Source organism: Peromyscus californicus, unplaced genomic scaffold, assembly GCF_007827085.1.
Source record: "Peromyscus californicus insignis strain IS unplaced genomic scaffold, ASM782708v3 Scaffold_16__1_contigs__length_79575227, whole genome shotgun sequence".
Taxonomy (NCBI): Eukaryota; Metazoa; Chordata; class Mammalia; order Rodentia; family Cricetidae; genus Peromyscus; species Peromyscus californicus.
The window spans coordinates 53238259-53265577 of record NW_026294458.1 but is presented as its reverse complement, the minus strand read 5'-3'; positions in this window follow the sequence as shown (position 1 = coordinate 53265577).

Sequence of the window (27319 nt, the reverse complement as noted above, 5' to 3'; positions counted from 1 at the left end):
ATTTTTGAGGGGTTGCTGAGGGGAATCATATGTTTGCATGGCTCAACACAGGTATACTTGCTCCTCAGTGTGTGTGTGCGTGTGGGTCCTAGGTGGCTAAAACTTGTTTGAGGTATTGGTTGGGAAAATGTGTGTGTGTATAGCTCAAGGCAAGTGGAGTACCATGCTACTTACTGTTTCTTTTGGTTGCCTGGATCAAAAGTATTTATCCAATTCAGTGATAGAATCAAGAGGAGCATATAGTTGTTGACAATTTCAGTTTTAATGCAAATCCATTTGCTTTTTGTCATTTTATATAGCTGGTAAAATTTAACTACCAATAATGTAATTAGCTTGAGGAATATTGTGGATCCTGAAAAACACGTGAGCTCTGTTGATTATTGGAATCCAGAGTTGTATGGTAACGTCTGATAAGTTTTCAGGGAAGAAATGAAGACATCTCATATACAGAAAAATATAGATAAGTGCCTTTGCAAAAAAAAAAAAAAAAAAAGAATCCATTCTAGTTGGCCAAGAAAATCATCAGTACAAATTCTTAGTCATTCTTCAAGGAAACATTAGCCTCTTTGATATTTGACACCTATGAAAAAAGCACTACCCTTAGTAGAAAGAATATTTAAAAACAGGTATTTATTTTGTTGAAAATTCTATAAGATTGAAAAATAATGGTCTCAGTAAAAGTCAAAAGAAGTGTGGATTCTATTTCATTACAGAACACAGCTGTTTCAACAGAATAATGATTTTAAAGCGGTGATATCAATTACTATAGACAACAGCACAGATATAGATTCAATGTGTTTCTATAAAAGTTCGTCTGTTGGGAGTATGATTCCTACACTTATGTCTGAATGTAATGGATGTGAGGTCTTTAAAAGAAGTTGGAAATAGACAATGCATCCTAAAGTTGAGGCCCTCTGTAGCATCAATGAATAGTTTATGAAAAGAAGTGGAGAGGTCCAAGCCAGCATGCTTGGATGATGTGTTTTGAGGTGACATCATACCTGTACCACGAGGCAGTAAGAAGACTATCATTATAGGTCAGGCAAATGTTGTTACTTTATTCTTGCACTTCCCAGCTGCCATAACCCTCCTCCAAAACTATTTTTAATGAATTGCTCAGTTTGTGGCATTAAATTTGCGTAATAGATAGAAAATAGATGAAGTGGCAACATTGGAATGTGAACAATGGAATTTTTACTATACAAACACCTGATAATATTACCACACTGTTATGATTGAGTTGAAATGATTTTGGAAAGGAATGCCAAAAAGGACTGTATTACTGTGATTAAAATTTGAGGGTATTTTCTTTCCTTCTTTCTTTTTTTCTTCAAGGAAATCAGGAAAATACTCCAAGGCAAGAACTTGGAGGCAGGAACTGAAGCAGAGACTGAGAAGAAACACTGCTTAATGGCTTGCTCAATCCCTATGGCTAATTCAGCTTGCTTGTTATACTTCCTAAAGTCATCTACCAAGGATGGTACCATCCGCAAGAAATATTAAGACAATTAAATAAAAACTGTAAACGTTTTTCTGTATAGAAGACATGAGTTCTGTATCTGAAGTGTGGTGTCTTCATCTGTCAACTCTCCAGCCTATGAGAGACAACTATTGACAGCAGTAATAGACTACATTTTGGGGGGAGTCTCTCAGAATACCCTGACTAACAACTCAAATAGAAGTTTCTCCTCATAGACTGGAAAGGTAGGTAAATCCTGAAAGAGCCACATGCAAGTTGAAGTAAATACTACAAACTTATTTACTCTTTCAAAAACCCTCATTCTGGGAAGTTAGACTATTCCAAAGCAACAGCTGAGACTATCTCAAGATGTCTGTTGTCCTTCTTATTATCCATTAGGACTAACATTTATGTCTCATCAATCCCTAGGATGAACAGGTCACAATTTTGGAATTCACTATTAAACTTAACAGACTTCTACCAACACAAATCTAAGTATTTTCTAATGTCTGAAACATATAGAAGAGACTCAATCTGCTGTTCACATTCAGGACATAGCCAGCATATTTGGGAAATGTATTGATTTGTTACTTTCTTTTGTTCTATGACTTTTCACAACTATGTAACCTCTTCCACAATTAGATACATTTTTCAAGGAAACCGGTACCTGTTTTTCTGGTTATTGGTTGCTTATATTTGGTTCTCATTCCTTTGGAGCAAGAGCTATGCTTTGCATTCATAGTGGAGTTGTGTATACTATAAAGGTTATCTAGAAAAGGTCTCAGATAAAAATGCAGAGGAAGTTACCAAAGGTGAGCAAAGGCCATCATTGTTGTCCAATTTCAAAGACCTCAGAAAAACTGTGTTTATGTTCTCAGACTGTAGGAAAGAACAGAATATAGGTGAAGGGATAGGGCATCTATTAGAAATAATGTTAATGTAAGAAATGATTTAAGGATGAAATTTATAATTACAAGGGAAAGAAAAATTATCTTCATCAAAGGAAACTGATTTAGGGCATAAATATACTTTGGGAAACTTATTTCTAATAAGAAGAGTAATAATGTAATGAAAGCAAAGCCTTGAAGTCACAACAGAGATCTTCAAGGTTACTACCCAGCTACACACTGAGAACATTAGATTGATTTACATGAACAGGCCCAAGACACTTGCATGCTATTTTTCCTTGGGATTTGGCATATTTCATGTGACTCAGTGATCTCTACATCTACCTGCAGGACTCACACGACTCCATGTGAACATCATGGTGTTCTGAAGGGCACAATGATGGCCATGGCACCATTCATATGACATTCACTCTTATGCCCACACAGAAAGATCTACTTACATTTCACTGAAGAGTGCTTAGTTAACACTAATGAATACCTCTGATGACATTACTTGTTTTATTTTGAGGAAAAGATACATGTAGGCCAAAAGCTTCCAATCAGGTAGGCTAACTAACCCTAATTTTATCTAAAATGGTAACCAGGGTGACTACTGGGCAACCTCTAGCTTCAGTGAGCCAAATTACAAAGCCCAATGCAACAGAAACTGACAATCCCCATAGTAACAAACAGAAAGAACCATTGAGAGTGGGGAAAAGGGTAAGACAAGAGAAACATAGCTGAATTTCCCAGAAATCTTTGCCCATTTCCAGAAGACATGGATATCCCTTGCTTTTACTTTTTGGCATTCTTACACTATTTTTTTTTCCACAGATGCCTTGTTTTTATAGAATATAACCTCAGAATTCCCACCTTCCTGACCTCTGAGTTAAAATGAAATTATCTTCTTTACTAATTACCAACATATGCTATTATACCAATAAATATGGTTTCAGTTACCTACAAATACTTTCATTTGCATGAATGATTTCTTTAATAATTTTACATACTCTTCAAATTCTTCCTATATTTCTGTCATACAATTCTGAAATACTTTTAATTAAAGAAATAAATACTTAGACATGCACAAATTTTTAACCAACAAGCACATTCTTCCTCTCCTGTTAGCATCAATGCTTGAATACATAATAGATATTTCAAATGCTAATGAGTTGCTTACACATGCTAGACTAGACATGTGAAAAACCTAACCAGAGAAATGTTCTTGAACACTCAAAAGATAGATTACACTGTAAAATACTACCTAAATTGATAGTACTAATGCAAATTTAATATTAATAAAGTGTGTGTTACCATTTGTTAGTCAATTTCTTTTGATATGGCAAAGTATATAATACTATCTAATTTCCTTTTAGACCTGATATTATTATTATTATTGTTTTTTTTTTGAGACAGTGTTTCTCTGTGTAGCTTTGCGCCTTTCCTGGAACTCACTCTGTAACCCAGGCTGGCCTGATATTATTTTAAATAAAGCTGTAAAACATTTAATTAAGCACATTTAAATATCTTTGATAATTACTTTTGTGTTGACTCGATTGGACTATCATGTCAAGACATTTCTTTAAATTCTTTCTAGGTTTGTTTTCTTTTTCTAGGTAAAGATAACATTAAAATATGTTGGTTGAGTACAATATATTTTTCTCCTTATGCTTGGTCAGTATTTAATCAAAAACAGAGACTTTTTTCCTTTCCTACCTGAGTTGTGATACTTATATTTCCTGCCATAAGATTCTGAGCAAAAACTTGGGTCCTTTGGAGGGTACAGCTTGTTGGTTTTTGAAATGTAACTATACCCTCAGCTGTCTTGAATCTTAAGATGGATAAGCAGATCTGGAGATTTCTCATTCTTTATAACTGTGAAAATGAATTTTCTATTATATAGATATGAGATAGATAGATACATAGATGAATAGATAGATAATAGATAGATTGATTGATGATAGATAGATACCTAAACAGACAAATCAATGACAGAAAATAAATGCAGGGATATGTGACAGTCAGGGAATATATAGGCAGACAAATTGAGAGAGGATATACATGTAGATGACAAATAGATCACATATGAGAGATATCTTAATGGATAAATGATAGATATGTACAGGAAAGATAGAAGATAGATAAATAGATAAGTGTATAATAGATATAGATAGATGATGGTTAGATGATATATGTATAAGTAGTTTACTGATTTTTAAAGGAGAAGTAGAAGAGAAATGATGTACATTTTTAACTGAAAGTGCTCTGAAACTTGGCTACTTTAGGTCACCTTCCAACTTTATCACTTGCTGATTGATAGTAAGGAGTAGTAGCTGAGGCTTCAATTTCTCTTTCTACCCAAAGACAACAAAACAGCTGCCATGAAATGTGGATGTGCAAACTGAAGTAAAACAGGAAAAGAATGCAGACTCATGTGATCCATAAATGAAGGATACTAAGTTACATTTCTCTATGATATCAATGCCTTGTATGAACAGCAGCTGTTTATGAAATTGGATAGTATTATTTAGGTTGGGATTCTCTGTCTTCTGCAATTGAAATATTTTTTGTTTGTTTATTATTTTATTTTCTAAATTTTTCTCTTATATATTACATGCAACTACAATTTCCCCTCCTTCCCCTCCCCCCCATCTCCCCCTGCCCAGTCTCCCTTCAGAAAAGAGCAGGCTTCCCAGCATAAAGCAAACACAGCATAACATGTTACAATAAGACCAGGCACATAGCATTGCATTAAAACTAGATGAGGAAAACTAGTAGGAGGAAAATGGTTGCATGAGTAGACAAAAGAATCAGCTATCACCTCCACATCACCCTACTCTAAATGTTAGGAATCCCACAGGAACACCAAGCTACTCAGCCACAGCATATATGGAGAGGACCTAGGTCAGAACCCTACAGGCTCCTTGATCTTTTGTAGCTCCCATAGTCCTGGTCAGTTGATTCTGTGGGCTGTGTGGTATAGCTGAGTAGTATACCTGCGTCTTGTGGTATATTGATTCCCAATTTCTGAGTAACCAACAGATTGATTTCCAAAGTGGCTGAACATGTTTACATTCCCACTAGCAGTAGAGGTGTGTTCCCCTTGCTCTACATCATCACCAGTATAAGTTGTCACGTGTGTTTTTGATCTTAGACATTCTGACAGATGTGAGATGGAATCACAAAGACGTTTTGATTGGCATTTCCCTGATGACTTAGGATGTTGAACATTTCTCTGTCTCTCAGCCATTTGAGATTCTTCTGTTGAGAATTCTGTTTAGATCTGAACAATATTTTTTTACTGGACTATTTAGTTTGTTGATGTCTTGTTTCTTGAGTTCTTTATATATTTTGTCTATTAGCCCTCTGTCAGATGAGGAGGTGGTGAGAATCTTTTCCCATTCCATGGGCTACCATTTTGTCCTATTGATGGTGCCCTTTGCCCTATAGAAGCTTTTCATTTTTAAGAGGTCTCATTTATTATTTGTTGATCTTAGTGCTTGTGCTATTAATGTTCTGTTCAGGAGGTTGCCTGCTATACCAATGCTTTCAAGGTCATTCTCCACTTTTTCTACTATCAAGTTAAATATATTTGGTTTTATGTTGAGGTCTTTGATCCACTTGACTTGAGTTTTGTGCAGAATGATAGATACAGATTTATTTGCATTCTTTTACATGCTAACATTCAATTAGACCAGCACCATTTGTTGAAGACTCTTCCTTTTCTCTGCTGTATATTTCTGGCTTCTTTACCAAAAATTGGGTATCCATAGGTGTGTAGAATTATTACTGGGTCTTCAATTCAATTCCATTGATCAATATGTCTATTTTCATGCCAGTACCATGGAGTTTTTATTACTATAGCTCTGTAGTAGAGCTAGAAATCAAGGATTGTGATACCTCTGGGAGTTCTTTTATTGAACAGAATTGTTTTAGCTATCCAGTTTTTTTGTTCATTTGTTTGTCTATTTTTCCATATGAAGTTGAGTACTGTTCTTTCCAGGTTTGTAAAGAATTGTGTTGGAATTTTGGTGGGAACTGGTTTGAATCTGTAGATTGCTTTTGGTAAGATGGCCATTTGTTTTACTATGTAATTACTACCAATCCATGAGCATGGGAATGCTTTTCATTTTCTGATATTGTCTTCAATTTCCTTCTTTAAAGACTTGAAGTTTTTATCATGTAGGTCTTTCACTTTGTTGATTAGAGTTATCCAAACTAACTAAAAGACAGAAAGAAAATATCCCAATTAACAAGATCAGAAACAAAAAAGTGAAGATAGCAACAGATACTGGGGATATCCAGAGAATCATTAGTTTATACTTTAAAAAACTGTACTCAACAAAATTGGAAAATCCAAAAAAAAAAATGGACAATTTTATTGATAGATACCACTTACCGAAGCTAAATCAAGATCAGATAAACAATTTAAATTGATCTATAACCCCTAAGGAAATAGAAGCAGTCATTAAAAGTCTCCAAACTAAAAACTAAACTAAACTAAAGAAAACCCAGGGCTAGATGGTTTTAGCACAGAATTCTAGCAAACTTTCAAAGAAGACCTAATACCAATATTCTTCAAATTATTACACGAAAGTAGAAACAGAAGAAACATTGCCAAATTCATTTTATGAGGCCACAGTCACCCTGATGACCAAACTATACAAAGATTCAATGAAGAAAAACAAATTATAGACCAATTTCCCTCATCAACATAGATGCAAAAAATCCTCAATAAAATACTCACAAACTGAATCCAAGAACACATCAAAAAGATCACATACCACAATCAAGTAGACTTCATACCAGAAGTGCAGGGATGATTAACATACAAAAGGCTGTCCATGTAATCCACCAATATAAACAAACTTGAAAAAAACACATAATCATCTTATTAGATTCTGAAATTCTGTCATAAAATCCAGCACCACTTCACGATGAAAGTCTTGGAGAGATCAGGGATACAAGGAGCATGCCTAAACATAATAAATACAATTTTCAGCAAGCCTATAGCCAACATTAAATTAAATGGAAAGAAACTCAAAGTAAATCCACTAAAATCAGGAAAAACACAAGGCTGTCGATTCAATACAGTACTCGAAGTTTTAGCTAGAGCAATAAGACAATCTAAAGGAAATCAAGGGGAAACAAATTGGAAAGGAAGATGTCAAAGCATTGCATTTGTAGATAGTACAATAGTATATATAAGTAACCACCAAAATTCTACCAGGGAACTCCTAGAATTAATAAAAAAAAAAAAAACAACCTTCAGCAAAATGGCTAAATACATGATTTAAAAAAAATCAGTAACCCTCCTATATACAAATGACAACAGGCAGAGAAAGAAATCATGGAATCAATACCCTTCACAATAGAAACAAATAATATAAAATTCATATTATCTTAAAGATGGTAAAATAGAAGAAGAAATAACCTAGTGATAAGTATCCAAAAGAACTTAGTAACCTTTTAGTTTCAGATCTCCCATTGAACACTTCACTTTGTACAATTTTGTTTCTGCATCCTATTTAAATTTAATTTGTTAAATCAGGTATTCTTATGACTGTCTTTTCTCCTATTACAATATCATAATCTAGTATCTAGTATTATGTTTTCTCAGTAAATAATTATTTATTCTCACTATGATTTCTAAGTCTCTTGTGAGAAAGTGGAAATGTGTGTGTGTATGTATGTATGTATGTATGAGTATAAACAAATATAAATATGTATTTTTGAATATCACAAAGTCCATGAATAACACTGGACAATTTGGCAAATATTCAAATAAGTTTAAATCTTCCTATCATAATACAATCTTTGATTTATCCTCAAGTGAAATTTGGAGAATAAATTAGTGGTTTCTCTAGAATAATCATTCTCAAACTTTGGGTCACACCTCGTATGAGGGTTGAACAACTTTTGCACAGGGGGTGCCTAAAACCAATGGAAAACACAGATATTTACATTATAATTCATAACGGTAACAATATTAACATCATAAAGTAGCAACAGAAATAATTTTATGATTGGTGTTCACCACAACATGAGGAACTATATTAACGAGTCACAGTATTGGGAAGGTTGAGAACTACTGCTCTAGAGAAACTGGTAGGATAAAATTATATATATATATTAAAAAAAACAACATGGTTTTATTCGATTGGCTTACAGGCTATGAAAAAGCTGTTTCAACTATGGCTGTCTCCTGACAGAAACTTAAGAATCCAATACCTGTTTGACCCAAAAGGCTGCATGTCTCAGCTTGTCTTCAGGGTATTTTGGAATCCTGAAGAAGTAGGCTCTAATGCTAGTGAAAGAGTGCCTCAGTAGAAGGTATATGAACTTGCCAGTGAAAAGGACAAGCAGGCGAAAGAGAAGCTTCTTTCCTTGGTATTCTCTGCCAGGAGAAGGTGTGGCCCAGATTCAGGGTGAGTCCTCTGACGTCAAATGGTCTGGGTTTAAGTTGAGATTTCCCACTTCAAATAATCCAATGAGGAAGAATCTCTCAGTGTGTCTTGCTGGTCCAGCTGCATGGGTTTTTAAGATGGTTCTAGAAGTAATCAAGTTTACATCCAAGAACAGCCATCACATAGAGTTACTAATAGGGAAATATTTAGAACACTTGTTTATGTAATCCATAAACATCCCAAATGAGCTCATTTGATGTTATAAGTCTCATCTATTATTAGACAATATCATTGATAAAAAAAAATTGGTTTGAGCAAGGAACATTCAAAGGCATAAAATCAGAGGATCAGTGTTCCAGTGAGTTCAATCACTATTAACCAATCCTGAGTTCTTCCATAGTTTTAAATTTTCAAATAAATTACAATGTACCAGTAATATAACAAACAGATCTAAATTCTAAGATATATATATATATATATATATAGATATATATGTATGTACACATATATATACATATATACAGTATATATGTATATTTCATATCAAATTTATCACATCATCCAAATAAAGCTAAAGAATATCTCTGTCAACATTAAAATACCTTTCAAGCTCATTTCCATTTGTCATCACTGCCCTAATGATTTCTATAATTTACATAATAGGTTCTTTCTATTATCATTTCCTTAGTTATGTCTTCTGCTCTTAGTGTGTAGCTTTAAAATTATTCAGTTGTCTGATACTATCAGAATTGGGTGATTTCAATGTATTCTTATGTCACAATTTATTTATCTTGCATTCTCTTTCTCATTGAACGAGGTAGAATAGATGGGCTTACGTATTTTTATTTGAAACCTAATTAAAAGGCTATTCAGCCACCAAAAATAATTTGCTCAATCATATAATTTAGGAAGCAAAATGAGATTATTATAGATTTAAAGTATTTAGACATATAGTTGGATTTTTCTTTGGGCCACCATCTCACAAATAATGACATGGAGACTTGTTATTAATTATGAAAGCTCATTCTTAGCTTAGGTTTTCCCCATTAGCTTTTATAACTTAAATTAACCATTTATTTTAATCTACATTCTGTTGCATGGCTAGTAACCTCATCTCTCTATATTGTCCATGCTGCTTCCTCTGTGTCTGGCTGGTGACTCAATCTTCTCCTTCCCAGAGTTCTCTCTCTGCCAGGAAGTCCCACAAATACCTCTTGCCAAGCTATTGGCTGGTTGGATTTTTATTACATTAATCATGGCAATATATTTTCACACAGTGTACAAGTATCTCACAACTAGGACACAACATTATTATGAAGTCTAGACTTTATTGAAGGTTTAATATAAGAGCCTAAATTGAAAGCCTGGCCAATCCCATGGACACTATAAAACATTTGGTCAAGTATAGCTATGAATGTGGTCCACCACAAAGTTGTAAACTTACTTAAAACCTTGTATGACTTTTTTGCAATTCCATTGTTTGGTCCAAGAGCATAAACTCTTCAAAGTACACGTCAAAATGACAAAAAGATTGGGTGTCCCTAGTTTGGGGTATAAGGAGTTATTCCAGGTAAAGAAAATTTGAGCCCAGGCAATAAGTTAAAGTTGTGAATCTTTCTGAGAAAAAAGGCAGTTTAGAGTCTAGCAGGAAACAAACCAGTGTACTTAATAGTACTTAAAAACAAAAACTAAGTGTCATCTTAGTACTTATCATACATATGTTGTTTATTCAATGACTACATTAATAGTTACACAATTTTCATTTGATTTCAAATGAAGAAGAGTTTGTGAAGATGAGGTAAAGATTTTGATTGATTTTTATTAAGGAAAATTGGAGTGTATGGCAAGTCTTGATCCCAGGTCTCTAATACCCTAATGCTTTGTTAGTCTAGCCACCAAGTAGACAAGGAGTATGGGTTAGGAAAGAGCAAAGTTCCTCTCCACAAAAAGTCCATCGGAATCTGGAGGGTCAGTACTGTAACCTCAGGGCCTGCTCAATCCATCTCTATTTTTCTGGAGCTACCAACAAGGATGCCAAATGTGATCCGTATACATGTCCACTAGAAACTGAATGGATGCCATCAACTCATTTCACACAGATCAGCAAACAGCAATCAAAGGGTAATGGCTTTCTGTCACCACTGACCCTCTCTAGGTACAAAGGCCACCCTGGAGGTGAGAGGCTTTCCATCCAATTACCTACCCCAACAGCTATCTGGTCCCCTTCAAAAAAGTAATTTGCTCAGTGAAAAATTGAACATACTACCTGATTTGCTGTTCTCTTGGGGCTGCTTTAAAAATTGCCTAAAAGTTTCTAAAGTGGTGCATGGGACTGGCTGTTAACTTGGTGTTCAGGACATCTGACAGAATACTAATGAGACAACTAATAAAGAGAAAAAAAATATGTTGTGACAAGAAGTGAACAAAATTCAATACATGACAAATTCTGTATAACACCCTCCTATAACTTTTATTAAGTGAAAAATGGACCTGTAGCAACCCAAGTGCTTCCAAACACTCCTTTCCTTATCTAAATGTCAACTAGCTGATAGTAGTGACTACAAAATGTATAGCTTTATAATAATTCCTTTTCAAGTTAGATCGTTACAAGACTAGAAATGTATGTTAGTAATATAATAACATGTTTGTTAGTAACATAATACATCTCTGCAAATGTTTAATTTATGAAGCAGTTTACTCACAGCAGCTACATAAACATGTCCTCTGTGCTTGCTCTTACATTTTCCCTTAAAATTAATATAAAAATATGGCCAACTGAATGAAATAATCATGGGTAGATACATGCCCAAATTATTAAGATTGAGTCCAGTAATAATTTTAATTAATTTCAGTGCTTTTCTACTATCTTACAAAAAGGTTTTAATACCTTGGAGATGAACCTGTCAACTGACTACCCAGATTCTAACCTAAAATTAAGAAAAATAAATCTCATCAAAACAGTGTCTGTGATTCTCGGTCTGTGCACAAATCAGCAGAAGCGATGTTGAAAAGCCTCTGGGGGGAGACACAGCCCCAGAAGTGGCTGCAGCCATTTCTCCTGCTGGTTTTGAGCATTGGAGACAAAAACGACACACGTACACACAAGCCAAGACAAATACAGACATAAAGATGGAATGCAAACAGACCCCGAGATGCTCAAAAGCTTTAGACATTCTGCTTAGATGTCACATCTCATCCGTACAACATTACACTGACAAAGAAACCAGACAGTTTTCCACTTAGAAAAGATATGCTAATGTGTGCACAATCCTTTGTGGATTAAAATAATTCTAAGGATTCGCAAAGACCTTCCTTACAAGCCTACTAATTTAAATGTTAGCATAATTTGGCAAACATAATTTTTATAGCGACTGGCCTTTCCCTAAATTGTGTGTTTACTTATTCTATAAATTCCTGATGTTAACAATATACAAACAATAAAGAACTGTTGCTAGGATATTTTTACACTATTGATAAATAAAGAGTATCTTCAAGTCAATCAAACTGTAAGAATATCCTTAACAGCTAGGCATCACTGCGTCCATGTCCAATCCCAGAATTTAGGAGACTAAGACAGAGGAACTGCAAGTTTCATCCCAGACTGGACAATATAGGGATCTCCTACCTTGAAAAAGCCATCCTGAACCATGTTATTTTAACACATAGTTATAACTCAAAATTTAAAATAACTTTCTGACAAAACTGCATTTCCTAATCCTTTAATAATTATTTTATTTTGATTTATTTTTCCTCATATAGAAAAGTTGAGAACGTTCATGTAGACCAATTGCCTGCTGAGAAATAATGTTAAAATTTGTATAATCATAATATATTAATCAATATCATAAAATCATAATGAGCCATACCTATTAACTAAACTGCAGAATTCATGTAAGTTTCACACACTTGAACATCAGCATCCTTTCAAAGAACCAATTAAAGTTCTACATTATATTTCATTCTTGTTCAAGGAGCAAATCCACACTCCTCCAATCTCTCTATCACAGTCTTTCATTTTTCTGCTTTTCTAAATAAGAAGTTTATTTTGAGAGGTTATAGGTTTTCACTGTTCACCACTGTTTCTATTATTAGGCTACCTGTTATGTCAAAGTAAAATTATTATTTAGGAAAATATGGAAAGCGATACTGGTATTTAAGGTTAGAAATCACTACATATCTTGAAGACATATAAAGTACAGATAATTACCATGTATCTTTCTAACACTCATTTTCAGAATGTCTTCTGCAAATAAGACTTGAGATCCATTTTATATGTAATGAAATTGAGGATCAAAAAATTGACTGACCTCATATTAAGTAGCCTATTGCAGAAGACATCACACACATCAGATATAGGACTGGGAAGAATTGACCTGGAATTGATGTGGTTAGTCTCCTCTCTGAGGATTTGCTCCCATAGTAGCAAAGGTGATGTGTAAGCTGCAAATGGAGAAGAGGAATGAGCAGTCTCCCCTCAGCTGTAAAGCATATGGCCATCATAATAATATATCCCCAAGAGTGTAATATTGGCATTTATATCGTGGGGATAATCAACAGACTTCTAATTGAACTTAAGTCTTATTAAATAAGAAACAATCTATGCCTGGTACTGTAAACCTAGCTAAGTATCCATGGCTGGTGAATCCATTGACCGTAAAGGAGAGCCTACTATTTCCATTTTCTTAAACCAGTATAATTTCCAACTGCACTCAATGTACTTTTTCTTACACCCCCAGATAAGTGTAGCTTTCCATCCCCATTAAAGAACCTTTTTTTGCAGGAGGCAGAGACCTTTACAGAAAGCCACAACTTGTCAAAATACAGAGAACAACTGACGCTCCAGTGGCAACCCCAATTGTTGCATCTACCACACAACCTCCTCTATACTTAAGGTTCAGGATATATCAAAGATAGGGGTGGCAGAAAGATTATGAGAGCCAGAGTAATGTGAGAAATGTTTGGGGTCTGCTTAAAGAGCAAAGGGGTTTATTAAGAAAGGAAAACACACAAGACAGAACAGAGGAGTTGTCTGTCGCAGGGTCCTGGAAAGGTGAGGCATGGTCCCATGCTGTTCTTCTATCTCAGACTGTCCCAGCATCCAAGTCCTAGGATATTGGTTTAAATATTAAGGCAACTCCACATAGTTAAAAGGGAGCTTTATTTTGTGGGGTAACTTACAAGTGAAGGGATAGATAACAGGGTCTGGGAAAGGTAAAGCGCAATTCAGCAGTGTTCTCTGGAGAACTCTGTTTTGTCTACCTCCAGGATCCCTGATCCAGGAACCAAGAGAGCTGGCCCAGATCTCCGGTCTTCAGGGGTCCTCCTCTCTTGGCTCCGCCTTGTAGGTGTGAGAGTTACCGAAGCCTCAATGGGGGTGGTACTTCCAGGTCAAAGCTGGAACTGCTACCCACTATACCAGGAGAGAGAGAAATGAGCAGTCTTTGGTTTTAAGGGTCGCCCTGAGCCGTGCCCCAGGGGCAGGTACTTCAAGGTCATAGGTATGTAGGACAGTTACCTGTTACATCTCTAGGGGTGGTTCTTTAAAGTCATAGTCAGAACAGCCCTCCACTACACCAGAGGATTATGATTTCTGTTAGGAGATAGTGTCTTCTATATATGTATGACATACAAGAAATATTAACACAAACTGATATACCAGCATTCATGGAAAATTCTCTCAAGGCCCCACTCCTAGATGAAAGCCAAAAACATTGATGGATGCTAAGAGTAGACTAATCAGTCTTCCCAAGAAACTAGCCCCTTGATAGGTTTTCCAATCCCAAGTGGTCAACTCTAAACCCTAAACACATACAGACACCCCTAAATGGATTTTGTTTCTCTGTATACATATATGAAAAATACTTAAAGGGCAGGTCATGAAATTGGGAGGGAATGAAAGAGAAACTAGAGGTTTTGTTGGAGGGAGCATGTGGGGTGTATGTATATAGGGTGTGTATATGTATTTTTGTATTTATGTATATGCTTGTATATATGTAGTACTCATATCTGAAATTCTCAAAAATTTTACATTAAAAATGACTTACCAAAAGTCACTAGCTGATTTCCAGCTTAGAATAATAAATGTTTTTACTTATTTAGCATGGATGTTAACTTTATATAGACAATGTTAAGTGTGGGCATTATCCTAAAAAGTTCTTATATCATGTTTTGCTAGAATATAGGACTTGAACCTTCAAGAATCTATACTTCATCAGAAATCTTATACAATTTCACTTGCCTATTTACAATAAAGTAAGGCCAAACTCATCAGAAATGTTAGTGATCTAGCCCTAAGTGGTCAATAGATACTGAACCTTACCCATGAGGCTTGTATTTCATATTAGGCATTAAAAATACCATATATGCATAAATTAGCCATCCTAAACCCTTAGACATAAGTTACAGTGGATTAAATTCTTCATCACTAAGTACTAGTTCTGATTTAACCATCTATATTGTCTTCTTGTGGCTTAGAAGCATTATACTTAGAGATGACTGTGTATATACCAGTTCCTTAAATGTCTTTAAAACCAATTTACCATATGATTTATGATTGCCATTATAAAACAGGCATTATCAGATATGTCTAAGCATACAGTTAGTACCCACACTGGCAATAGATCATGCAGTTGAAGTTATCATTGCATTATTGCTTTTGAACAGGCTTTGAAGACACAAGTAATTTTCACAAAGAAGTGGCACCAAAGGCCCATGGTCCCCACTTTTGACACATTACTTCTTCTTTTATTGCATCTATAACCTCACCAGAGGGCCCAGAGTTCCAGTTCACAAAGGAGATGAAAAAATAACTTGAGCTTGTGCTGCTAAAATTTCTTCTCTGTGGATGACATAAACAATATCTATGCCCTCCTCCTAAAACCATGTCAGACCTAGGTATGACCCAACCAAAGTTCCACTGCTATTGTATTAGGAATAATTACAGTAAAATGAGTGAGTGGTAACAGGCCTGAGTTTAAAGCAGCACTGGAATGTCAGCGCACAGCATGGATGATGACTCCGTCATCTCATCGAAGTAGAGATGGAGCTCTCTTCTCTAATTCTTCCTAACCTAGACACTAGCCCAACCCTCATACTTTGAGGCCACATGTCCTTAGGGAAGAAATGGTACAAATTGGTTGACAAAAGTGGCTAGAAACACAGACATGGGCCCATTGTTAATCTTCACCTGCTCCTGAGAAAGACTGTCAGGCAACAAGCTCAACTGTATTGATTGGATTTATGTTTTAGTTTAGAATTTATTTTTCTTTTCAAATTGTAATGTGATCTGATAATTACTACTCCCCCCACCCCTCCTTCCTCCAAACCCTCCCATGGCATCAACTGCTCTCCTTCAAATCCATGGTCTCATCACTCATCAATTGTTGTTATACACACACACACACACACACACACACACACACACACACACACACACATACACACACACACATACATGTTAAAATGTCACCCAAATAGATGATTTTAGGGTAGACAACTTAACATTGGATAATCTATTGGTGTGTTATTGTTATTCCATGGAAAAGATAACATCTCCCGCTCTCAGTATTTTTTAAATGTCTCCATTACTTTGTGTAGGGTTGAAGCCTCTTGGTCTTTCCCCTGTGTGCGCTGACAGGCAGACTTTTGGTGTCCTCCTTCAGCTCCTTTTTAAGCAGTCTTACCGATAAGAAAGTATGGATGTACTTCTGACAGCATGAGGAGACACACTCTCATAGCAAAATCCCTCTTCCTCTGGCTCTTACAATCTTACTGCTCCCCTATCCACATGATCCTTGAGCCTCAGGTGTAGGAGTTGGATTGTAGATGTATCCATTGGGCCTGGGCTCTGCAAGTCTGCATTTTGATTGGTTTTAATTTTCTGTAATAGTCTCCATCTGTTGCAAAGACACATTTTCTTGAAGAGGGATGGGGACTCCACTTATCTGTGGGTATGGAGACATATGTTCAGAGTGTTGCTAGGGATTAGGCTAGCTTACGATGTATTGTAGGTTATCCTTCAAAATCCATTAATTAACCAGCCCTAGGTAATTGGCTAGGATTGCAATACCAGGGCTTATTTCCCTCCTGTAGAGAGAGTATTAAGTCCAGTTTAAGATCTGTTTGTTACTGCCAAGTTATGCAACCACTAATCTACCTTCATGATGTTCATGCCCTGCTGGTCATTTGTGTGGTTCATGGGTGACATATTTGAGAAGGACTGCTGGTTGCTTCCTTACTTTCAAAGATTTCCCTGGCACTAATAAAAGCTAGATCTCAGGGTGGAGGCACTGAGGTCAGTTCCAACTCAGTAGCTTCTGGGCTCTACTTCTGAATTGCAAAGTTTCTTAAACAGTAGGAACCTGTATTCCACCCTTGGGTGGGGCCAAAGACAATAGCAATATCTTGTATTGTCTTGGAAGTCTCTTAGAAAAACGCCTACCAACAACTTAAAAGGACTGCTTCTCATGCATCATGTTGGGGTTCTTTGGCAGGTAGGCTTTAGCTCTTGGAGGGAGCCCCATCAGCTCAGACAAGAAAACTTCCTCCAAGCTACATATGTACAACTACACAGATATTTACATGTACTGTAGGTTTATCTTTTAAGAAAATAGTAGCTTGACTCACCACAACTCCTCCAAGATCTTTCCTGTTACTTACCCTCCTCCCTCCTACTTCTGCCTTTCCCCTCCCCCTCCTAAAGTAAAGCCCTCCCATTTTCTCACTCTTGCTAGTATCCTATAGTGTTCCCTCTATTGCTCCTCCACTTCCAGGCAATGGTGTTCTTTTTCTTTGCTAATTTCTGCATTTACTCCAATATAGAAATTCATGTCTGAAGATTTGGAATTAAGACCCTCTAATGAGAAAGAACATGTGACATTTTTTCTATCTGGGTCTGGGTTACCACACTCAATATGATCTTTAAAACATCTAACCATTTGCTAGCGAAGTTCTTCATTTCATTTTTCTTCATATACCTGAATAATATTCCATAGCTTACCCATATGGCATTTTCATTATCAGTTCACTGGTTGCAGGGTATTGAGGGTTTCCATTTCCTAGCTATTGTGAATAAAGCAGCAATGAACATGACTGAGCAGGTGTCTGTGGGGTATGATTAACAGATTAGATAATGAGTGATGATTTTGTTCTTTTAGATCATTGAGGTTGGTGGTTTGGAAGTAAAGGAAAATGTATGTTGCCAAGTGTAGGCAAATGAAACCAAAATAAGGTAACTTCCCTTTTTATGTCATCATTATTTCTCCCAATAATAAAAGTGATATAATTTCTTCTAAAGCCTTCTGACTTGCATATTTAGTTCCCAATTAATGTTTGCTAATGTGTTTTCTAGTTACTAATCCTTTCTTAAATTTTTTCAGTACCAGCTGGGTGGTGGTGGTGCACGCCTTTAATCCCAGCACTCAGGAGGCAGAGCCAGGCAGATCTCTGTGAGTTCGAGGACAGCCTGGTCTACAGAGCGAGTGAGATCCAGGAAGGAACCAAAACTACATAGAGAAACCCTGTCTTGAAAAAAAAATATTATCAGTACCTATTTACCTTGAGCTGGGGTATTCTAATTTAAAAATTGAGTTCAGAAGGAAAGAAGAATAAAGTTGGTGAATATAAAGTTAGCATTCATTAGTTTGTAAACTAAGACAAACATTGTTAACCTAAGAGGGAAAAAAAACAACTTCAGGATATATGTGAAGTTTTTTTTTTTTTTTCAGTGATTGCTTATGCGATTTGGGAGCAACAATTCAACTTTCATGTTCTTTAATTTCCATGAATTTAAATTCAATGAAGCATTTTTGTGTCTTAGCATAATTGCAAGGTAAAGTAATAATAACAAGAAAAGAAATAGTTGTCTGGAAAGTAAGTATAATGATATAGCAATTGCAAGGAGGTTGAATTTTTTTAAAAAATGAAGCAATTTGAAGCATTAATATTCCATTTAAGCAGCTTTATGTGAAATTCACATTCATCAGAGTATAACTATATAATTAGTAGTGAGTCTTTTTCTTTGGATATCAGATGGAAGGTAAAAGCCATCAGTCTTCAACAACTTAATTTGTTAAAAAGTAAAGGAAGTGACTTTAACTGGTTTGATAAGCAAGTCAATTAAAGGTTGAAATATCTTTTTCTTCAGTGATAAGGAAATGGATTATTTATGATATTTAGCTGTCATAGTCTTTTTGTTGTTAATATAAATATTATTCTAAGATGGATCATCCATATTTTGGCTTTTTTTCTGTTTTGAAATCATGCCATATGCCATGTACTCGACTTGAACAGAATTCTTTTATCATAGATAGGACAAGATGACTTTTCATATTTCTTTTTGGGTATGTCCGCTGACTTCATTATTTCTTAGTGAATATTTATTGTGCTCCTATATGTGTTGTTATGGGTTTTTTAAAATATATTACTAAAGTATGCTCTTGTACCTGACACTGAATGGCTCAGCAGGAGGTATACACTATCTGAAGTGGGGGACAAAGTGAGAGACAGGTCAGTAAGGTCACTTGGTACATCATTTTCAGTCCAGTCAACATCTCAAATAACACAAAAACAGCCCAAGCAAATACAGCAGACTTTTTCTCCTTTCAGTTGCCCTTTGTCACACAATGGCTATATTGAGATTGGTGATTGGGGAACATTAGCATTCCTCAAGGATCCAGACCTTTTCTCTGTCTCTATAAGAAACTTAATATTTGGACTACCTCTTTGAAGAGATGTGTTTTTTCATTATTTTATTCCTAAAGACTCCAATTTTAAAACAAATGAAAACTCAGTTTTGAATTTCAGATCACAAAGCTCTCCTTGAAATTCAGACACAGAGCCGGGCGGTGGTGGCGCACGCCTTTAATCCCAGCACTCGGGAGGCAGAGCCAGGCGGATCTCTGTGAGTTCGAGGCCAGCCTGGACTACCAAGTGAGTTCCAGGAAAGGCGCAAAGCTACACAGAGAAACCCTGTCTCGAAAAAACCAAAAAAAAAAAAAAAAAAAAAAAAGAAATTCAGACACAGTATTATTGTGGCACATTTTGTGAGGAAAGGGTTGATACTCATTAACATTGTTTTGGATATAAATGATATTATTCATTTCTGAAAGAGATTAGTTAATAATTTGACTAATATTTTATCTTCATACCATATATATATATATATATATATGTATATGTATATATGAAGCAAACTCTGAAAATTGTTCTGAATTACAAAATAAATATTTCATAGTCCCTCTGAAAACTAATAAAGAATCTTCTAAAATATGCATGGTATAAGGGAGTATATATTAAATTCTTGTTAACCATGAAAAGTATATTAAAAACCTTAAAAAAATTGTATCTGAGGAGGAAGAAAAGATGAATAAAGAAAATGGCAGTGAATGTGAGTAAAGTTTATGCTAGAGAATAAATTCAGGGGATATTTCTTCGATGATTTTGTAAAAGAACCATTAGAAAAGAAAAAATGTGTAGTTTGTTGAAGCAGCCTGACACAGGTTATGCATAAACTATGAGGGTTAAAAGAAAAAACATGGTTAAAATAGAAATATATTCTAAAAATTGCAAAGTTAAGAAAAAAAACATATTAGAAAACGGTATTGATTCTAATAATGGAATGCCTCAATACATGGAACGAGCAATGGGTGGTATATTTTTAACGAATTCATGGAAAAACTGAAGATACATCAAATTTTAGTCAACTTTGTTTTAGGACAATGAAAACCGAAAATGATCCACTTATAAAATAGTTCATTTTGGTTCACAATATTGTAAATTTGATCCCATGATTGATTGGCTCTGGCTTTATGCCTGTTAAAGGAAACCTAACTCTGTTGGGGTGGCAATAAAATGATTCACCCAAAGACTTAGATTATAATGACAAGGAGCAAGAGACCAACAGATCATAGAATGATACGTCATTCTTTTTGTTTGTTTGTTTTTTGTTTTTTCTAGACAGAGTTTCTCTGTGTAGCTTTGCGCTTTTCCTGGATCTCACTCTGTAGAGCAGGCTGGCCTCGAACTCACAGAGATCCATCTGGCTCTGCCTCCCGAGTGCTGGGATTAAAGGTGTGCGCCACCACCGCCCGGCCCATACATCATTCTTAGGTTGTGCCTTCAGTGACCTAATTTCCTCCCACCAGACCCTAAGTCTTGAAGTTTACACATGGACTTAACAGCATACCATGAATAGAGAGCCAAGCCTTTAACACATGGTTGTTTGGAAGATGATTGTCTATACCATAGCGTTAAGCTAGACAATTACTCTTATCTAAAAGTCCATATGACCCTTGAAGTAGCCTCAAAGAACTTTTAAAAATTTTAATGGTTGAGAAAGAGCAAGTCCTCTTTCATTGAAGTAATTAGCCTTTTATGTTGTCCTGAAAGGAAAAGAACCAGGAATAAAAAACTATAAAATTTTGCTAACGTATTATGAGTCTCCTTGATTCTTTTGCTGAGGGAATCGAGGGAATTGTTAGTATTTTTTTGGGAAAGATTTTTTTTATATATATACTTCAATGGGATATTAGTAATGGAGAATTTTTGTTTTTTCTGAATCCATCCCATTAATTTAAGAAAAGACTGTAGCATTAATTTAAGAAAAGACTGTAGATATACATCAATGGGATGTTAGTAATGGAGATATAAATATTTTTGTTTTTCTGAATTCATCTCATTAATTTAAGAAAATACTGTAGTTACAATGTTTACAGTCTTCTCATTAGGAATATAAAATTTCCCTAGGTATTTACATATCTAGGGTAAAACAATGTCCCTGTTTTCAAAATCATTAAAATGTATTCTTCAGTAATGAAGAATTGCTACAACAATATGCAAGAAGTTTGACTAAATCTTATTAATATTTCCACATATTTATCATCAAGTTAACATATTTACATTCTAATTTAGATATGAGTTATGAATACATAATTTTACTTCATGCAATACATTTCATGAAGGAATTATTTTAATACTTTAAATATATGAGTATTTTATTTTAATAGAGTTTTTATAATTGAGATTTTTTCTGAAGAATTATAATGATACCACTGTGTATTTGTCAAGAAATCATTATCAACTCAAATGAATACGACCCAATGGCAAATATCTCTGCAACAGGAGCTCAAAATGAGTTTGACCCAAGCTTGTACTACAAGAGTACGAGATGTTATAGATTCAGAAGGCTTTTATGAAATGCATAAGTTCAAACAACGAACTCTAAATTTCTAATGCAGGCTATCAAAGGGATACTGTGTTAGAATGCTGCTTCATTTTAGGTTGATATTCTTCAATCATCATAGAAGAAGTTCTGAAAGCAGAGTCACATATTGAATATTTATTTATGTTTGTAAGCCTAACCCTGATTAAGTGAAAACATCCTCACATTTGACTTACCTATAAATTTTGATCTCTTCAAATCACTTGTTGTAGTGTTAATAGAGATAAATAGAAAATGGAAGCTCTTTAACATCATCATGGAAATCAGTCAGATGAAAAAGTACATGCTTTTAAGCATGAGGAATTAAGTTCATTCCCAGAACCTCTGTAAAAATAAGCCAGATATGATGGTACATCCTTGCAATCTCAGTGGGTGGGAATGATCCAAGGGGCTTCCAAGCCAGTTAGGCTAGCCTACTTGGCATATTCCAAATCAATGGGTGAATCTTCCTTAAAAGAATAGGAGACAGTGCCTGAGGAACAACACTTAAGGTTGTCCCTATGTTGCTAAAAGTATATCACAGCAGGCACAGACTCTCAAATTCATGTGCTTCTGTACAAATGTGAATGTGTGTCTGTTGTTCAAATCTAAGATGGTCTTTTAATAATAAAAACCCAGAGCCAGATATCAGGGTGAAAGCTGAAACCTCAAAGAAGCAGAACAGCCAGCCTCTAGTTGTTACCTCTATGAAATCCTCAGCCTAAAGAGAGTGAGTTTCTGTTTCCTCATGCCTTATATACCTTTCTCTGCCCAGACATCACTTCCTGGGATTAAAGGTGTGTGCTACCACTGCCTGACCTCTGTTTCTAATCTGGTGGCTGTCTCTATATTTTGATCTTCAGGCAAGTTTATTAGGGTACACAATATATCACCACATGTGTCCATATGCATTCACACAAACCTGCACATACACACACAAAAATAATTAAAAATAAAACAGAACTTCCAAGTCAAAGTCTATCAATCTATGTGGTATTGTTATTATTATTATTATTACTTATTATCATCATTATTATTCCACTAATTGGTATTTTTAAGAAAGGTACAAACTGGTCATAGTAGAACAAGCAAGGAAACTTGGTTCTCAGAAACTTAAGGTAAAATAATATTGAATTTAAAGGACAATGCGCACCAGGGCTAGAGAGTAATACTCTGTTTCAAAAAACAAATAGCAAAATCTATTTTATGTTAACATAGGCGATTATTTGGTATTTTGAGCATTTTGAAGTTTGATTATCTGTAAAAAGTCAAGCATTGTACACCAAGTAAATATAATTCAAAAGTTTATGGTTTTAAGTTTTTTCCCTTAAGATATATCATAAGTTACTCATATTTTCATATTAAATAAAGTTTATATACTTTAAAATATGAAAAACATACAGGATAATAATTGTTGTACAATTAATTTTTATATAAAAATGTTGCAAATCATTTTGTGAAGTGTGGCTAAGGACATTGTGTCTATATGTGAAATCTAAATAAAAATTTAAACTTTCCTCCATAAGATATAATGGTTTTGCTAAAAACATTCACTATTTAAAAAGTCTCATAAATGTTGTTGTCTCGGATATTTCTCAAAAATAAACTAATAATTTAATATTTAAAAAGTCATGCTGTCCTCAGGTTTTCTTTTTCCTTTTAGAACTATTAAGAGTGTTTATTTAATTGTTTTCATGTAGTGTTTTCTAACAAATTGTGCTTCCATAGCTCTATTTTTTTTCCAAATATTACTTGGGATATGTGCATGTTCCATCAACATATTTTAGCACACACTTAAGTTTTAATTTTTACTTTAAAATATTGTTAGGCTTGAGTATTTTCATCTTACTTGTTGCTTTAGTGACTTCCCCTTAAATTTCAAGAGACAAGTTGTAGATGTAACCAACCTTCTTATTAAATAAGAAACACAGAACCAATGCAAAGAAGAAAGCCAAGAGGTCAGAGCTAAGAGCTAAAACCTTACCCTTCCTCCTGCGGTGGTCCTACCTCTCCGAACCAGAGCTACCCCTGTGTTAAAGTCTTTATATAGAGTTCCTGTTCTGCCTTCTCATTGGTTGTAAACCCAACCACATGACTGCCTCCTCACGGCCTGTCTGTATAGGCCTCCAGGTTTTCCATGATTGGTATTGATTAAAGGCATGTGTATCCAATAATGGCTGTATCGCTGAACACACAGAGACTTACCCAGCTCTGCCTACCAAGTGCTGGAATTACAAGAGTACGCCACCACTGCCCTGCTTTCCTATGGCTTGCTAATAGCTCTGACCCCCAGGGCAACTTTATTTATTAACATACAAATAACATTTTAATACAAATAAAATATCACCATATTTCCCCTTTTCTATTTTAATAAAAAGCCGGGCGGTGGTGGCGCAGGCCTTTAATCCCAGCACTCGGGAGGCAGGGCCAGGCGGATCTCTGTGAGTTCGAGGCCAGCCTGGTCTCCAAAGTGAGTTCCAGGAAAGGCGCAAAGCTACGCAGAGAAACGCTGTCTCGAAAAACCAAAAAAAAAAAAAAAAAAAAAAAGAAAAAAGAAAAAGAAAAAAAGAAAAAGCTTATAACTAACATAAGAAAAACTATATACAAAAGTACAATAACTATATACAATATAAGTTCATTTGTATTTGACAAATTCAGAGAAACTAATTCCATTATCTATTCTATTGTATCTAATTCACTTTCTATCCTAATTAATCTTCAACTATAACTAACTAATCTTCAACTCCCTCAGAGACCCAAGAAGGAAATAATATTAACTAACAAAAAAATAAAAACAGGAAGTATATGCAAGCAACTTCCAAAAAATTGTGAGTTGACAGAAACAGCCAGCTGCCTGGACAATCATCTGAGGTTTCCCTGCAGTGTTGGGGCATCATCTTCAGCCTATAGGCTTAGTGTATTTGACAGACTCATTTGTGAAGTAGGATGTAACCCAAAGGGTACTCAGAGGAATGAAATCTGGCAGATGGACGTGTTTCACTTTGCAGAATTTGGAAAATTGAAATACGTACACCACACTATGGATACTTATTCAGGATTTCAATGGGCAACTGCTTTGAGTTCTGAAAAAGCTGATTCTGTAATCACTCATTTGCTAGAAGTTATGGCCATTATGGGTATACCTGCACAAATCAAAACTGATAATGCTCCATCATATGTCTCTGATCTACCAGCATTGACCCCAATAACTGGCCTCAGGTTTGATTTTATTAATAAGAACTTTTAAGATTCATGCTACAACAAGTTTTATAAAATATTGACACAGCATTTTTAAAAGGTTGAATTATTTCAATGTGCAGCATTGAGTCCAGGAACTTTGCAAAGGTAGGCTTATTAAACTTAACTTGACAGAAGGTGGAGAAATTCAGATCGTCTCCAAACTGATTCTCTGTATCTTAAATGCATAATCCATGCAGTCATGAGTTAAAATGATTACAGAGATTTCATTTGAGTAAAAAGGAAACTGGCTTGGAGAAGGCATTGGAAAAATCATTAAGAATTAAAATTGAAGATCTACATCTTTTTTTTCAGTCTGTTTTCATGTGAAAAATTGATACCTAATTCACTTCTGCTGATAATCCAAATGCAAAATTGTATGATCAATGAAGTTTTAACCAACATTGGCCCTTTTGGATATAGATTTATCAGGATTTGGATTTCTCAGGGTGGCCAAGGGCTCAGGAGTAACCTCGTCACATACCATATGCTATCATACATTCACAAAGTACTGTGAAATTGAGTGTAAATTTGCCTTTGCTAGGAGTGTTTGCATTTTATGTCTTATAGCTTTTTGAGGAATGGAAATATTGGTGCTTAATTAAAAAATGTTAGACATGAGTGCACAGGGAGGGAAGGATTTAGATAGATAAGAGAACATTTTAGCAACTAAATTTATGCTTTGTAATCTTCCTGTACACTGCCTATGCCCATTTTATTTATTTCTTTTTAACATTTGTTGAGTCTTGGTTAAAATATTTTCCATAACTGCTTAGAAAACATCAATCATAATTCTACATAAATCATTCAACACCCTTCTACCCATACCTAACTCCACACAGATCTCTCTGTGTTTTTTGTAGCATCTTTCAGTTGAAAGGACATTTACAGAAAATTATGCACGTCATAAAATTCTGTCTTACACCAAGAAACAATTTGCCTTCATAATTTAGTGTGTAGGCTAAGTTAAAAACAGAACCTCTGGTGAATTATCGCTCCCTGTAGTTATAATGTGCCTTGTTCCTCTGCCCATAAAACAATAGGAAAAGTGGCAATGTGATGGATTCACTAGTTATACCATATGCCAGGATACTTTTCTGGAAATATCTTTCCTTAAATAACTAGCTGAACAGGTAGCTCATCATGATAGGATGCAGTTGCAATTCTAAATCATTCCCTGAATACTCGAAAATACCCTAGAGTGTGATAAGAGGATAATAAGTTGTTAGCATCATTTCCATAAGGAAATGATTAGAAAGTTAGAAGATGGCACTTGTAAGGTCCAAGTGTCTGATTCATAGCCACATAATCATATCCTTTAAAGGATATGTGCTTAGAACTTTGCATGGTCTGGATGCTAACATATCTTCTGTGCCAATAATTCCACAACATGTCACTTGCTCAATATTAAGACAATTCTACTAAGCAAATAATAATAATAACAATAACAATAACAATAATAATAATAATAATAATAATAATAATAATTTTCCCTAAAGTCTTAGAAGACTGAGAAATAAGGCCTTGTTTCAGAATAATAGTGCTGATAGTGTGAATAGATGGAAGAATTTAAAAGCATGCTACTAGGGAGAATTCATCATTCAATAATAGGTGAAGAGGATGGATGGTTTTTAAGGCATCATGTAACTACTTTCAAGGCTTGTTCAGGAATGTGGTGTGAAAGTAGTAGCAGGCAATAGATTCATACTTCATAAGTCAACAGTGTATGTTATAAATCAACAATTTGAAGCTCATTTTAAAGCTCATGTCCCTCTTTGCCCCTATTCTTATCACCAGAGCAATTACAGGTTCAGATCTCTGGCAATGATACTATATTTCAAGTAAATAAATAAGCAAAGTGCTTCTAATCATTCAAATTCCTTTTTAAGAGTCACATTCAAAGTATTCCAAATGTTTCTCTAAACTGCTATAATTTGATATGTCTTTTTTTGCTCTCTGTTTTCTAGGCTTTCTAACTAATTTTTCTTGTTTGTCTGATTACTTCTTTGCCCATACCCTCCCCAAGCAATCATTTAAAAATGTAAAAACTACCAAGCATAAATCTTTAGAGATGTTATATGTGTTTAAGTAATTACCACATAACTTAATGAAAATAAGTAAACTGCTGTAT